This window comes from Phascolarctos cinereus, unplaced genomic scaffold, assembly GCF_003287225.1.
Source record: "Phascolarctos cinereus isolate Bilbo 61053 unplaced genomic scaffold, phaCin_HiC Scaffold_1;HRSCAF=81, whole genome shotgun sequence".
Classification (NCBI taxonomy): Eukaryota; Metazoa; Chordata; class Mammalia; order Diprotodontia; family Phascolarctidae; genus Phascolarctos; species Phascolarctos cinereus.
This window is the reverse complement of record NW_027555514.1, coordinates 262,980,801-262,997,648: the sequence shown is the minus strand read 5'-3', so window position 1 is coordinate 262,997,648 and position 16,848 is coordinate 262,980,801. Positions and strand designations below refer to the sequence as shown.

The 16,848-nt window shown below is 40.2% G+C and overlaps 1 protein-coding gene across 5 annotated transcripts in view; it reads right to left on the bottom strand.

The window, feature by feature from the left end:
* LOC110221757 (death domain-containing protein CRADD) overlaps positions 1-16,848 on the bottom strand; it is a 391,384-nt gene that overhangs the window by 65,616 nt on the left and 308,920 nt on the right. For 3 of the 5 annotated variants that reach the window (XR_013482903.1, XR_013482904.1, XR_013482906.1), the window contains exons 6-7: positions 13,713-13,830; positions 2,683-2,790 (exon numbers count right to left, since the gene is read on the bottom strand). The gene's annotated coding sequence lies outside the window, so the exon portion shown is untranslated. The remainder of the gene's footprint in view (positions 1-2,682; positions 2,791-13,712; positions 13,831-16,848) is intronic. The other 2 variants (XR_013482905.1, XR_013482907.1) reach the window with 1 other exon arrangement.

Sequence of the window (16,848 nt, the reverse complement as noted above, 5' to 3'; positions counted from 1 at the left end):
TGGGGTTCCAAGTCTGGAAAACTCTCTCTCCTCCACTCTGACTACTCACCTCCTCGGCTTCCATTAAATCACAATTAAAATCCATTCTTTTATTCCAAGTCTTCCCCAACTTCTCTTTATCTCAGCTCCTTCTCTCTGTTAATTATTTCCTATTTATCCTATAGCTATAGCTATAAAGCTTGCTTCCTGTATATTTGTTTGCATGTGCTTTCCCCCATTGGATTGTAAGCTTCTTGAGGGCAGGGACTGTCTTTTGCCTCTTTGTGTATCCCCAGCACTCAACACAGTTCTTGACACATAGTAGGCACTTAATAAATATTGACTGATTGATTTTAGGTATAATTTTTTATCCTATTCCCCATCTCTCCCTAGGCTGGGCAAATATGGTAATACATATATATATATATATGTGTGTGTGTGTGTGTGTGTGTGTGTGTGTGTGTGTGTATATATGTATGTATGTATGTATGTATGTATTCATTGATTCATTCATTCAATAAAGATTTGTAGCAGATAGGCACAGGAAGCCCTGAGAGGCTCTTCACTTGAGCAGCCCTTGTGAATGTAGCAGACATGTATAGAAAGTCCCAGGAGGAGCCAAGCTCTTTTCAAAAGTACTCTCTTTCTTATAATGCTGTTGGCCCAAGGCCTATGCCCAGAAAGCATTAAGCAGGGATTGTAGGAGGAAGAACCATGAGGAAGAAAGAACGTTCCAGCAGATGGTAGAGATGGGAAAAGGGAGATAGTGGCAGTGGTTGTAGCCAAGAAGCTACCTATTAGGAGTGCTAAGGGGAATTCCAGAATACTTCTAGAAAAGAAAGCATCAGTGGCAGCTAGGGGAGGTGCCTCAAGCAAAACTGGAAACTTCACAATGGATAATGGTGCAGCCACAGAAGTCTCTGCTACCACAGTGGCCACTACATGCTGCTACAGCAGGGGTGAATTGGTGTGGCAAAGGCTGGTAGCCAGGATAAGGGCATTTCACTCAGAGCTGCCCCATAAGACCATCAATTACAGGGCTTTCAGCCTAATGCAATTTTGCCTATTAGTATCAGGAGTTTGTAGCAGGGACTGTGATTCAGATGACGGGGCAGAAGACTGGAGCGATACCTATAACTATTCCATCCTCTATTCCTTCAGTTCCTTTGTGGGAGGAAAAATAGGAACCACAATTATTTTTGCAGTATGTTAATGGATTAATCCCCTATCCATCCGGTATCCTAATTCTGGAAAGACCCCCACCCCATTTAAGGAGAAATAATATATAGCAAACCATGAAAAGACATGATAAAGCAGTCTCATTCACTGTTATAACAATTACTTGTCCTTGGATAAGAGACCCTTAGTTTATCTAAAAGGACTCCTTTCACAATTGTAAACGTATTTGGTCACTTCTCTTTGTTTGCTGCATTCAAAGAGGGAATGTTTTCCTTATAATAAATACTTCCAGTTTCATTCTCTTTTCTTCTCTGGGCGATCCCCCTCTTTCTCTACCCCTCCATCTCCGGTGAAATGTTTTCCTTATCTATTTGAAGTTGCTGCAGAATGCTGCTCATTGGTTATATATTCTAAGCAAGCTTGAAAGATTATAAAAACCAAATCTATGCCCTAAGAAGTTGAAACTACTATACAGTGAGAGCTGCCTTTCTTAAGCATGAAAATAAATTTCTTTGCTATTGATTTAACTTCCTATATTTGACCTACAGTCATCTGACAAGAGGTCTCCTTCCTTCAGTCAAAAAAATTCCCTAATATGGTACTTGATAATAAACTTATTAATAAAGTTGATTTAAGTTCAAATGTTTAGTGGCCTCAGTTGCTCACAAGGTAATGTGACTATTGTTAGGGGAGAGTTAAAATGAGGTTGGTTGTGGTGTTCCCAGAGAGGTCCATTGGGTGGTGCCAAAAATGAGTCAGAGAGAGTAATAATTGCTGAAAAATCTCTAAGTCTGCTGCTCGTTCTAAGTGAGCCTGGAGATTCAGTAATGGACTACAGGTTTATATGTCGGGCGTTGCCTCAGTCAAATTCAGACCTGGGAAAGACCTTAGCTTAAAAAAGCCAAGGTCTCCCACTATATCTGGGGCCACCTTGAGCCGACCTGATCTATATCTTGCCACTGGACCCAGATGGCTCTGGTGGAGAGAGTGAGGCTGGTGCCTTTGTACAGCACTCTCTCACTTAAATCCAGTTTACTTGCAAGTCACGGCACCATCTCACGGATGCCATGGTCCTCTTCAAGAATGAAGGACAAATGACAATCTACGCAGTAATTAGTTACATAGTGTGCGCAAGTCATTGGGTAGGGTGTTTTGGGGGATACAGAGATGAATAAGACATTGTCCCTGCTCTCAGATAATTTCCTTACCTATCAGGGGAGATAACATAGGCATCCACAATCTTATATAAAATAAATCTGATAAGGTTCTGACATATTAGATATACAGGGAATAAACATAAATATTTTTGTTGTTCTTCAGTCACTGCAGTAGAATATGACTCTTCCTGATCTCATTTGGCATAAGACTAAAAGTCATTTTCAATAGATAAGTAGTCAAAGGATATGAGTAAACAGATCTTGAAAGAATTTCAAACCATTAGCAACTATGTAAAAGATTGTTCCAAATCGATTGTTCTAAATAAAGAAAAACATGAGTCATCACAACTCTGAAGTTTTAACTTACATCTAGGAAGTTGGTGAAGATGATAAAAGATAATCCATGTCGTAGGTGTTGTGGGAAAACAGGCACACTACTTCAGTACTGATGGAACTGTGAGCTGGTCCGAGTATTCTAGGAAGCAATTTGAAATTATGAAAAAATTAAGGAAATGGATAAATTATGGTGAGAAAGTGACTAAAAATCTTCATACCCTTTGACTCAGAGATCCTCCTGCTAGGAAAATACCAAAAGGAGATCAGTGAGAAGAAGAAAGGTACTAAATGTTTAAAAATATTTATAGTATCACTTTTTGTGGTAGCAAAGAACAGGAAAGTATATCAAAGAATGGCTAACCAAACTGTGGATCATGAATGAGAAGGAAGGAAGAAACAGGAATTTATTAAGAGCCTACTATGTGCCAGGCACTGTGTTGAATCCTTTACAAATACTTGCTTATTTGATCCTCTCAACAACCCTGAGAGGTAGATGCTATTATTAGCCCCATTTTATAGCTGAGGAAACAGGCAGGCAGATGTTAAGTGACTTGCCCAGGGTCACATAGCTGGCAGTAAGTGTCTGAGGCTGGATTTGAACTCAGATTTTTGTGACTCCATGCCCAGTAAGCTACCCACTGCACTAACTAGCTACCTCACAGAATAGAATGGAATATTATTCTAAGAAACAAGCAATGTGACAAATATGGAGTAGCATGGGATGAACCCATATGAAATGATACAAGGTGAACTATGCAGAATTAGGTAAGTAATGCAGATCATACCAAAGCCAATGTGAAAGGAATGAATACCCACCACAACAAATAATGTAAACTGAATGTTAAAAATTAGAATGGCCTAGCTTGGCCCTAAGAAGACATATAGAAATATAAGACCCTAGCTTTTCTGCAGAGAAGGGCGACTATAGGTGTGGAACATTGCACAGAAGGTTGGACTCCGTTGATATGCTGTTTAGTTTCACTAAATTTTCCGCCCTCCCCACTTAAACCCAGGGGGGTGCTTGGGGCTAGCTTGAACCTGCTTGCCAGAGTTAAAGTTTTAGTGTGAACAACTTATACCTGGGAAATCGACAGTCACTATATATCAGAGCTTGGTTTATTGTTTTGATTTTCCAGATTTAAGAAACTGATGGAGAAAATGGGACAGATTAAATTTAAAAGTGCTTGCTGGGTATATTTATTTTCCCTGGGAGAATAGGTTGTGAAGTGTTTATCACCACAACAGTGCCTAAAATGGTGGATTATCCCCAGTGGACCAAAGGAGGGAAAGGGAATAAGCATTTATATAGCACCTACAGCATGCCAGTCACAGTGTTAAATGCTTTCCAAATATTCTCATTTGATCATCACAGCAGCCCTGGGAGGTTAGTGCTGTTATTAACCCCATTTTATAGTTGAGGCAACCGAGGCAAACAGGTTAAATGACTTGCCTAGGGACACACAGCTAATACATGTCTGAGGCTGGATTTGAATTCAGGTCTGTATGACTCTACACACTGTGCCACCTAGCTGCCTCTAGCTGCTGGTGCAAAGTGATTTCTTATAAGGCCTTTAAAAACAAACCTTGAATTTAATCTAAATTAAATTATTTCCCTTTCCTAGTGACCCAGACTCAAAGAACTCATCATTATCCTCAAAGTACCATGGGTGTAGTAGCCCCATGGATAGAATTCCAGATCTGGATTCAGGAAGACCTGCCTTGGAATCCTGACTCAGATACTTCCTAGCTGTGTGACCCTGGGCAAGTCATTTAACTCCTCTCAGTTTCTCTCTCTGTAAAACAGGCATAATAGCACCTACCTCATGGGGTTGAGATGAGGATGAAATGAGATCATCTAAGTAAAGCCCTTTGCAAACATTAAAGCTCTTCCTAACTGCTCACTGCATACCATCAAGCAGCCTGTCTCTTCATCTGTAAAATAAAGAATTGTTTCCTTAGTTGTACTGGATGGTTTCTGATCTAGAATCCAGCTAACTCATCTTCTCTGTTTTCCACAACATGACACTCTGTCTCCAGCTTCTGTGCCTTTTACATCGGCTGTGCCCCATGCCTACAAGCATTCACCCTTTACCTCTGCCTCCTGTAAGACAAAGCTCAGGCACCTTCTTGTGCCTGAAGATTTTCCTCATTCTGGTCAACTGTGAGTTCCCTTTGTCCCAACCTGCCTTATATTTAACTGCAGGGTGTGCATCTGGATTTACTCACTTTGTTTTCATGCTGTAGATATTTTCACATGTCCTTGTTGTCTGGCTCTTCAGAATGTAAGCTTGTTGAGAACAGGGACGGTTTAAGTGTTTGAGTTTATATTCCAGCACTTAGCATAGTGCCTGGCATACAGTAGGTACTGAATAATTACATGTTGATTGACCGATTCTTCAGAATCTCAGAGGTTTTCCCAGAGCCCCAAAGCCTTCTCATCTCTCAGAACTCCCAAATCTAGCCCCAGGCATCCACAAGCCCCAGGACTCAGTCCAGAACTTTAGAAAGATGTTGAGGCTCTTCCTCCTCTTCCTTCTTCCTCTACTTCCTCCTCCTCCACCTATTCCTCCCCCTCCTCCTCCTTCTATTTCTCTTCTTCTTCCTCCTTCTCCTCCTCCTGCTTCTACTCTCACTACTCCCTCCACCTCCTGTTTCTACTACTTCTTCTCCTTCTCCTCCTCTTCCTCCTCCTCCTCCTTCATCTTCTTCTTCTTCCTTCTCTTCCTCTTCCTCCTCATCCTCCTCCTCTTCTTCCTTCTCCTGCTGTTACTAGCTAGCATTCATATAGCACGTTAAGGTTTACAAAGCACTTTACAAATGTATCTTATTTTATCCTCATAACAACCTTGGGAGGTAGGTGCTATTATTATCTCCATTTTACAAATGTGGAAACCAAGGTAGACAGAACTTAAGTGACTTGCCTAGGGTCACACAGCTGGTAAGCATCTGAGACTAGAGATGAACTCAGCTTCTCCCGACTGTATCAGGAGCTAAGAGCCACTTAGTTGCCTCAGTGGATGACGCGATTTCCAAAGAGAGGCTACAGGGCATCACAGAGGAGCAAAAGGATATAGTTTCAGTTCAGAAAGGACCCCACACCCCAACCTCAGGCCACTCTCACCATGTTATTATCCAAAGAAATGTAAAGAGACCCAGAAGGGTTCTGATGCTGCTTTTTAGATTCTCAAATGCGCTACGGATTCCCCTCTAGGAGCTTCTGGGATATCAGAACAATAACAAAGATGATGCTGATCGTCATGATGACATGTAGCATTAATAAGTGCTTTAAAGTTTATGCAATGCTTTATAAACATCTCATTTTATCCTTATAACAATCCCAGGAGGTGTTATTATTATGCCCATTTTACAGATGAGGAAACAGAGGCAGACAGAGGTTGAATGATTTGCCCTAAATGGGACTTTTTTTAAATTAAGGTTTTTTATTTCTTTAAAACAAATGCCTTGGTACATTTTTGTTTGGACCCAACAGAAATTTCCCATGCAAAAACTCAAATAACTTCCCCTTTTCCACAGTACAAAAAGTACATTCCTGGAAATCAGTTAAACTCAGCTGCCTGTAATTATGGTAGCCATTCATGTCACTCGTCACTTTCCTCTTTTGTAGTTTACTGGTTCATGGAAAGGAAGGATCATTTGGGCATAAATAATTGATTCCATTGATGTAAAACAAATAAACATTTATTAAGTGTCTGCTTTGTGTGAGGTCCTGAAGATCCGAAGATAAAAAATTAAACAGCCCCTGCCCTCGAGGAGCTTACATTCCGATGAAGAGACAACAGATACTCATATAAATTGATGTAAAATATGTAAAAAGTAAAGGGCCTGACGGTGGTTGACAGTAAGGCCCGCTGGGTTGATGAGCAGCCCATCAATCCTCAGCAAAGAGGCCTCCCCCCACCTCCATCCCCAAGGAGTCCCCCAAGGAAACCCCATTGCCTGCCTTCTGGGCCTGCTATAATTCAGTCTAAGACGCCAAGATCTTGAGTTGTGCCTCATAATTATTCTACGGTTGCCTCAGAGCTCTTCATAATGACACTTGAATCTGCTGTCACAGTATTTGAGCTGCCTCCAGAGCCCAAGGCCCTAAGGATGTCAACGTTTTTTAGAGAAGGAACATGGGATGGTGCTGCCAGTCACTGGTTACATTCACAGGGCTCATTACTCTGACAGGACCCGCTGACAGAGCCATCCAACTCCCTGCAGAAATTCGAGAGCACCCTGGCATGTCAGAACCATTGGAAATCATGATAGCAGATTTTTTTTCATAGAATTTTTTTCTCTGTTGGAAAAAAATTTATATATATATATATACACACACACATACATACATATATATATTTGATGGGGAGAGGAATAGGGACTGGACATTACATTAGGAATTTTTTTTCCCTCTTATTCCTCTTGCAATTTTTGGTTAATATTAACCTCACCTGACTAAAACCTGTCCCATGAGACGTGCAAATTTACTTAGAGCCTTAAATATAAGAAGCAAGAGGAAAAATCTGAACTGTCCCTCCTGACTCCTCAGCAATACAATATTCCTCCTTAATTAGGCTGTTTGTGAACCCCCCAAATGCAGTTCAATCTATAACCTGACTTAGTTTACCTGCAGAGTTGCTTTGACAAGGCTCGTTTCCTCAGCAGACACATGAAATTATGATTCTGTTTAAGCACATTTGTTTAACTTTTAGGACATGGAAGGAAGTATGGGATTGTGGCTCTATCTTCTTTAACTTTTAAGGCCTAAGAGGAATGTACAAGATTGCAATATGTATTTGGTTTCTTGGTTACTCTGATGTAGTTTTGCCTAGAAGAGGATTTGTGACAGTCCTAACTGAGGTTTGGGTTTTCTCTGAGGCCTGAACCTATGTTTGAAATGTTGGTTTTTACCTCTATAATTTCTGCATTGTGGTAAATATATTTAGGCAGCAGTTATCCACTCAGAGAGGAGATATTTCTCCCATAACAACAGATTATTTAATTGGTATAGGGAACTCCAGGATGAGAAAATCCCTCTTCCAAAGCAACTTGCCACCCATCTTTGAGAGTTGCTAGGGCACTATAAAATTAAACCAATTGCCCAGGATCACAGAGCCATTATGTGTGAATGTAATCTCTCTCTGTTTCTCTGTCTGTCTCTCTGTGTCTGTCTGTCTCTCTCTGTCTGTTTCTCTCTCTCTGTGTTTCTGTGTGTTTTTGTCTATGTCTCTCCATCTGTCTGTCCCTCTTAAATGTTTACAAGTAGTTCTGCAAAAAAAAAGAGGCCATATGACAGACTTTTAGGTTCAACAAACATTAGCAATGTTTTCTCCATCACTTTCTGAAGTCTAGAAATCAATGAAACAACAAATCAGGACCTGATTCTTAGTGTTTGCAATTTCCAAGGGGTAAATGCTCATACTAAGAATTTAACAATTAGTTGTCATGAACCTGTGTAAGCTGGCTCTAGCATGGTCCTCTCTCTCTCTCTCTCTCTCTCTCTCTCTCTCTCTCTCTCTCTCTCTCTCTCTCTCTCTCTCTCTCTCTCTCTCTCTTTCTCTCTCTCTCTCTTTCCCCTTCTCTCCCTCTCCCTGTCTCCCTCTCCCTCTCCCTCTCTCTCTCTCGTCTCTCTGTTTTTTTATGTTTCTGTCTCTCTGGTATTAACAAGGTATGAGATTTTCTATACTTTTGGTATCTTTGTCATCTTCAGATACCTTGAATATTGATTTCTCAATGCATTCATAATTATGTCTCTCCCAGCATGGGATTCCTCTATAAACACTTGATCTAATCTTGCTGCTTTCCCCATATTTGTATTTTTGGTGCTCTTTCTGCCTCTTACATAATCACATTTAGGACTCCGATGCTATGGTCCAAGTGGGTTGGTTCTACTGTCTACATTTGTTATGGTTATCTTTACAGATCTTTTCCCTTCTTTGGCCGTTTGTGGTCTTTCCATTTTTGTCCTTAAATGCCTACAGGAAGACTCTCCTTGATATGATCTCTTGCCAGACTTTGTTTAAACTGGTTTTTGCCCTTCACTGCTTCTCTCTGTCTTATGGGATGATATTACTCATAACTATCCATCATCCTTCTTTATAAGATTTTACAAATGAGTTTTATATTCTAAATCAGTGTTGCCTTTGGCCTCCAGCTCTCCCTGTTTGGCAAGTAAATCAAATGTTTGTTGCCTAAGTTGCTTCTTTGGTTTTCTTGTTTAAGCAATAGATTTATATCACATAAATTTCTGTATAAAATTATCTTAATTGATGTTAATGTGATTTCTTTTGTCCATTTTTCATTTTTAATTGCTCATTTAAATAGGATTGAGTACTTTTAACTATGCATTGCAGCTAAGTGGTACCATAGAATGTTGGACTTAGAATCAGGAAGACCATATCAATCAATAAAACCAATCAAGCAATAAACCTTTATTTCAAATCTTGCATCAGACTCTTATTAGTTGTGTGAACCTGGAGATTTGCCCAGGCACATAATCTCTTTCAAACTTAGTTTCCTCACTTGAAAAATGAGGATAATAATAGTCTTTTTTCAGTTATATCCAACTTCTCAGAGTGCATTTGGAGTGGTTTATCATTTTCTTCTCTAGCTCACTGGTACAGATGAGGAAACTGAGGCAAACAGGGTGAAGTGACTTGCCCAGGGTCATACAGCTAGTAAGTGTTTAAGACCGGACTTGAACTCAGGAAGATGAGTATTCTTGACTTCAGGCCTGGCACTCTATCCACTGTGCCACTTACCTGACCAATAATATCTAATCCGTAGGGTTTTGTAAGGATCAAATGAGATAATATTTGTAAAGCACTTTTCAAACCTGAGGTGCTGTATAAATGCTCTTCTTACTTTTTTTCCATGGGTAGGTAAGGGCATGCAAATGTATACTGCTCCCAAATAGGGTAGATCTCTCTGTCTATTATTTCTTATTTTATGCCGCATATAGCTAGTTTCTACATAATTGTTTGCATAGCATCTTTCCCATTAGACTGTAGGCTTCCTGAGGCTAGGGGACTGTGTTTCCCCTTTCTTTTTATCTCCAGTGCTTGGCATACAGCAGGCATTTAATAAACACTTGTTGACTGACTCACCCTAAATCTAGTACCCAAAGACTGAATTGAATCAAACAACTGATTGTTTTGAAAATACTTTGTTGAATAAAAATAACTTTTTAATTGGTTTTGATCTCATTTCATCGGGTCAATTTTTTTTTGTACACACACACATACACAAAGTTGGTGTATATTTGTTGTCATTCAGTCATTTTTCAGTCATGTCCAACTCTTTGTGACCCCATTTGGAGTTTTCTGGGCAAATATATTGGAGCGGTTTGCCTTCTCCAGCTCATTTTACGGATGAGGAAACTGAGGCAAATAGGGTTAAGTGACTTTCCAAGGGCCACACAGCTAGTGAGTGTCTGAGGCTGAGATGAATCTTCCTGACTGAAGGCTAGGTGTGCATGTAGACAGTCTTCTTCTCATCTAAATTTCATTCCTCTGCCTGGGATGGCATGAAGATCATTGAAATCATTTGTGGGGTTAGAGCATTATGGACATGTGCTCTAAATGGACAATGAACTGGGCCTAGAAGTGGATAAAAGGAAGAGACCAAGTTGGATCCAATTTGTAAATCGGGGCACCTCTTTCCATGCTCCTGGACTGCTCCCTGAAGCAAACCCCACATTTTTAAGAAGGATATTTTCCAGATGATGTTGTATGACTATCAACCATGGAATACCAGTCTCTGGGAAAAAACAATCACAACTGTGGACAACTCAAAGAGCAAAGGAAAGATGCCTGGGAGGCTTAAATTGCCTGAAAAATATTACCAATGATGACTCGTATGAGGAATGACATGAGGGACCTCATGCAGAAAAGCCATAATTGGAAGGGGGTACTATATGATTATAGCTATTTTTTATGAAAGGGCTTTTTTTTTGGGGGGGGAGTGTTGTGAGAGTAGTAAAAGGTGTGCAAATTAAAAAGAAAGAATAAAAGGCTTTAAAAAATAAACAAAAGAGAGCAGAAGGAAGTTACGGAGGAGACACTGCAATTAGGACAGTGTTGGTCTTGTGGTATTAAATTTAATAAATATTTTCTTTTCTTTTTTAAAAATTTCTTTATTTTTAGTTTTCAACATTCACTTCCATAAGATTTTGAATTTTAAATTTTCTTTGCCCCCCCTCCCCCGGTGTACAATCCGATATAGGCTCTACGTATACATTCATGTTAAGCACATTCTCCTGTTAGTTATGGTGTAAAGAACAATTAGAACCAATGGGAGGAACCAACAATGAAACAAAACAACAAAGGAAAAGGAGGGCGAATACTCTGCTTCCATCTGCATTCAGACTCCTAAATCCTTTCTCTGGGGGTGGCTAGCAGTCGCCATCATGAATCTTTTGGGGTTGTCTTAGGTTCTTGTGTTGCTGTGAAGACTCAAGTCTATCAAAGTCAGTCATCCCACAATGTGCCTGTTACAGCATTCTCCTGGTTCTGCTCACTTCACTCAGCGTCAGTCCATACAAGTCTTTCCAGGTTTTTCTGAAGTCTGCCTGCTCATCATTTCTTATAGCACAATGGTATTCCATTACATTCATATACCACAGCTTATTCAGCCATTCCCCAATTGATGGGCATCCCTTCAATTTCCAATTCTTTGCCATCACAAAAAGAGCTGCCATAAATATTTTTGTACACGTGGGTCCTTCTCCCGTTTTTATGATCTCTTTGGGATACAGACCTAGAAGTGGTATTGCTGGGTCAAAGGGTATGCACAATTTTATAACCCTTACTCCATAGTTCCAAATTGCTCTCCAAAATGGTTGGATCATTTCACAACTCCACCAACAATGTGTTCCAATTTTCCTACATCTTCTCCAATATTTATCATTATCCTGTTTTTATCATGTTAGCCAATCTGATAAGTGTGATATGGTACCTCAGAGTCACTTGATTTGCATTTCTCTAATCAATAGTGATTTAGAACATCTTTTCATGTGACTCTAGATAGCTTTAGTTTCTTCCTCTAAGAACTGCCTGTTCATATCCTTTGACATTTATCAATTGGGGAAATTTTAATAGATATATTCAAAAGCAAGTTGTATGTGTTAGGTACTTATGGTTTCATATACAATCTCCTTTGTCTTGGTTGGTATATTAACATGTTCATGTTTCTTAAATTCAAGATAAAAATGAATTTTTTTTAAAGAAAGGGATAGCATAGTAATATGGAAAGTGTGCTCTATTTCAAATTGAAAGACTCTGGTTTGAATCTCAGCTCTTTCACTTCCTCCCTATGTGACCCTGGGCAAGTAAACTTCCCTGGACTCAAGTTTAGATAAAAGTAAAATGAAGAGTTTAGACTAGATCACCTAGAAGCAGGGGTAAATGTTTAACAACCAGGTCACCTTCTCCCATCCCCCACAATTACATGCAGGGCATACTTTTAAGTTTAATTTGCCTCATTAACATTTTCCTCTTCACTTTAAGTGTAGGTGACCCACAAAACAATAAATCAAGCTCAGATTTATAATGATTGCAGATTTCTGAGGTATAAACACTAATACTGAAAATTCAGCAATTATCTAGTTTGCACGGTCTCTAGCACATCCTTGCCTATATCGTCTCTTCCATCTTAAAACTATGACACTTGCTCCCAGGATGTAGACTGGAAGTTTGCCTCTGCCACTCAGTAGTTCTGTCATTTGGGGTAAATCATCTGTAAAGTGAGGGGATTGGAGTGGATCATTTCTAAGATTTCTCCCAGTTCTTGGTCTTATGAAGCAGGAATAAGAGGTGGATGGCTGTGCTGGAATCCTTAAAATGTTAAAAGCCCTAGAACAAGCATTCTTAATTTTTTTTGTATCATGGACCCCTCTAACAGTTAGATGAATGCTAATAAGTACTACAGAGGTTTACTGCCTACATGCATAATTCAGTCAAGTCAACAAGCATTTATTAAGCACCTACTTTATGAAAATTCTAAATTTTAATTAGAAGTTAGTGAAAATAGAGATGTATTTTTTTCCCAACTAAGTTCACGGACACCCTGAAATCTATCCCCAGACTACATGGTTTTGAGTTAAGGTGAGAAGGTGTTAGAAGATATTAGAAAAGGCAAATACAATTGGATCAGGTAGAAAATGGAGGACTTGACTGAAGGCCATAACACATAAAGCATTAGAGTTACCCTCTTTCATTTTTCTTTCTGCTGTCCCCTGCTAATCTTTGGGGATGGGTAGCTGTCTGTGGATCCAGGTTAAAAGCTCTTGACCTGAAGGAGGGCTTGCTAACATGATGAGTAGATTGTCTACGGCTGATTTTTTTTTTGGGGGGGAGGGTTAGGCAATGGGGTTAAGTGACTTGCCCAGGGTCACACAGCTAGTCAGTGTTATGCATCTGAGGCCGGATTTGAACTCAGGTCCTCCTGAATCCAGGGCCGGTGCTCTATCCACTGTGCCACCTAGCTGCCCCTCTATGGCTGATTTTTGAGAAGACATGGACAGGGATGGCTCTAGAGGGTTTGCGATTTGCACCACTGAAAGTAAACACCCACACACACAGAAAAAGTTATGATGTCATTAAAGTATTGAATTACTGGTTTAGTAACCAGTTCCAATGAATTAGATTCCAATGAATCCAATGAAGTTCAGTGGTTGGTGTGACTGACCTTTCCTAAATGACTATCTCTCAGCACTGGAGGGAAGATGCCTTCTTAAATGCTAACTGAATATGGAAAAAAATAAAAAAGACAGCTGAAGTAGGCCAAGCCATTTCTGGAAATACATTCTGTTCCTCTAGTCCTGAAAGGCTGGGAGGGTTTTTGTTGTCTTCCCAGCCATAACCATCACCTGTCTCAAGGCTAAGGACAAATTAAAGGTTGATGCAATTCTTTCTGTCTACTTAATGGGGACTTTCATGACCATAAACCTGCTAATCACTTGTAAAATCTCATTACTGTCATTCTATGATTATGATTTGCCCAGGCTCTGAGGCCATACACCTGTAGCCACACGAAGGTCTCCTGAGAAATGGAGGTACTTACTATACACCCTTTGTTCTTTCCTCTGTATTTACTTTGGCCTCCAAAGCATTCCAGTCATTTTTCTGTAGGCGGAACCGTGGGATGGAAATCAGACTGAAGATTTAGGTCTTTCACAGGCCTGGAAACCATCCAGAGAGACCGAATGAGACATTAAACACAACAGTAAATGTTGGAAAAACACAAGCCTAGGAAAGCGAAGGCTAGGCTAGGAACCTCCCGCTTGTCCATAGCTGACCTTTATAGGTTCCTGACTGGCAAACACCCATCTCACAGATATAGGGAGTGAACATGAGAGCTAAGAGCCTTGCCTTATTTATTGATGCAAACCCCCTGACCTATTTAGCACAAAATTTCCCTATCTGACTTGACTTACTTGCACAGGGTGTTGTGTGTGGGGAGAAAGGCGGGGCCTGGGGGAGTACAGGGTTGATCTTTGTTTGTTTGAGTTTGTTAATAGAACCCATGAATGGGGCGGGTCATTTTGAGGATTGTACACTCTTCTGAGAAGCCAAGAACGTTTCTTGGAAGTGCTCAAGCGTAGAGACCCTTTTCACTGGAAACTATGACGTTCGAGGGAGTAGGATTTCATGTTCAAAGTTACACATGAATAAACGATTCCTGTGGGGTTAGGTCTGCTAATCTCCTGAGTTGGAACCATAGAGCAGAGGGCTGCAGTATTTCTATGAATTCCTCCAGAAGAACTAAGTACACCCCTAGAGAGGTCTTCTGACCTAAGTGAAGTGTTGTTTCTGGCTTAAAAGACCAATTGGAGCCCCTGGCTCTTATTTCTGTACCTAAGAGGGGAAAGGCCTTCAATGTTTTAGGATAAAGGGTCACTTAAGTCAGATTTTGGTCTTATGGTACCAGTTACCACATAAACTTATATATAGTACAGTTAAAAGAAGGCTGGTTTTGAGATCAGAAGACCTGACTTCAAAACCTGGCTCCCGGGGCTACTAGATGACAGTAGATAGAGCCTTGGCCTTGGAGTCAGGAGGACCTGAGTTCAAATCCAGCCTCAGACACATGACACTTACCAGCTGTGTGACCCTGGGCAAGTCACTTAACCCCCACTGCCTCAGCAAAAATAAAACAAAACAAAACCTGGCTCTCCCTTTGTTGGACCTTAATTGTCCTATGCCTCAGTCCTTTTCATCTGTAAAATAAAGAGTCGGACTAAATGGTTTCTGAGGTTCTTTTTAGGCCTAAATTTCAGATTCTATGATTTCACGTTCAAGGTTGGCACTTTTCATACAAGATCACATCATTACTGTGCTCCTACTATGATCCAGACACAATGCAAGTAGATACAGAGATAAGACCATAACAATCCCTATTCACATGGAGCTTAGGTTATATTGGGGGAAATAACATGTATGCATATAAATTAAAGGCATTGGTCTTTCATAGACCTAATCACTGAAAATGAGTGAGGTGATGAGATATTTAACTGGAAATTTAGCCCAGCTCTCCATTGTCAAAGCTAGCCCTCTCAAGTTCATAATTGGCTCTCTTCTCTGCTACCAGGGCTTCATGCTCCTTGAAGCTGCTTTCTCAAGAAACTTTATTTGTGTCTGATTATAGAGGTAGTATCTCTCTTCTTTGCTCGATGCAGTGTTTCCTATTAGTCAGGCAATTCCTCTTCAAAGTGGCATGGCCAATGGGTTTGGACCATAGGGGGAGAGAAAGTCTCTCCCCTCTCTCAACCCTCAAGAGTAATTCCCTCTCAGGATCCATATTACTCCTACACTTCTAACTCTTTTCCTCTTGGCTTGTCCTAACTCTCCTAAGCTTAGCTATTTAAAGCCCATTAAGGTATGGCTAATTTGTTTAGCCAATCAATTATTCCCTTCTAAGTCAATCACACAGGTGTTAAAACTTTTTTAGAGGGGATGAAAGAAAACCCTTTAACACCTATATAATCCTTTTCCATACCTTCTTGTGGGGCTGTAGGGAAAATCCTCTTTTATATAGATAAATTAAAACAAGAGCAAAGTAAGTACAAAGTAATTGGGGGCGGGAGTGGGGGAAAACAACTGAGGAGGAACAGGAAAAACCTTCTGCAGAAATCAGCCCTTGAAGAAAGACAGGGATCCCAAGAGACAGAGGTGAGAAGGAAACACATTCCAGGCTTGTGGCCCAGCCTATTCAAAGTCACAGTGATCCTATTCAAAGTCGCAGAGATCAACATGGAATGTTATGGAAGAGGAAAAGCAAGAAGGTCTGACTGGTTGGAACACGGAAACTATAAAGAAAGGTAATATGTTCAAGGCACTTAACAAACTTTCACTTCCCAGTCCTTAGCGCCAATGAGAAGAATTTCCAAGGTTTCCCATGATTTCTCCATGAAAGAGAATTTCCCATGATTTCTCCAGGAAAGAAAATTCTGCCCCAATGCTAAGCTTTCACAGAATTTCATAGCTGGAAAGAACATCTGTGACCTTGCAATCTGATTCTCTTGTTCCCCCATGTCACACACTCAACAAATAGTCATCTAGACTTTGCCTGAAGACCTCCATGATGGTGAACTCAACATCTGCCTCCCAAGGTAGCATTTTGGTTACCGCTGATTGTTGGAAAGCTTTTCCTTCTATATCCTTCAGTGACAGAGGAAGAGTAAAGAGGAAAAAAACCGACACCTTTTTTCATTAAAGTTTTGTGTCTTCATGATGGAAAATGCTATCCACATCCAGAGAAAGAACTATGGAGTCTGAATGCAGATTGAAGCATACTTTTTGCTCTTTCTCTCTTTTTTCTTTCTAATGGTTTTCCCTTTTGTTCTGATTCTTCTTTCACAACATGCCTATTGTGGAAATGTTTTAAACAAACAAACAAACAAACAAACAATAAATGAATAAATAAATAAAACCCTATCTTCTGCAAAGAAAAAAATAAAGTTTTGAGTCTTGGATTGTTTTTCCCTTTTGTTTTTATACTGGACCTGTAGTTTCACTAGTCTAGGGAGCTCTCAGATTGGGATAGATTACGGACTAGGATAGATAGGGCAAACCAGTGCAGGTCCTGACCTGTTCTGCTTTTTATAGTCTTGTAGAGTTTCTCTCCATAAAGTGAAATGATTTTGCCCAGGGTCATAAAGCTAGTATGTATCAGAGGTGGAACTTGAACCCAAGCCCAG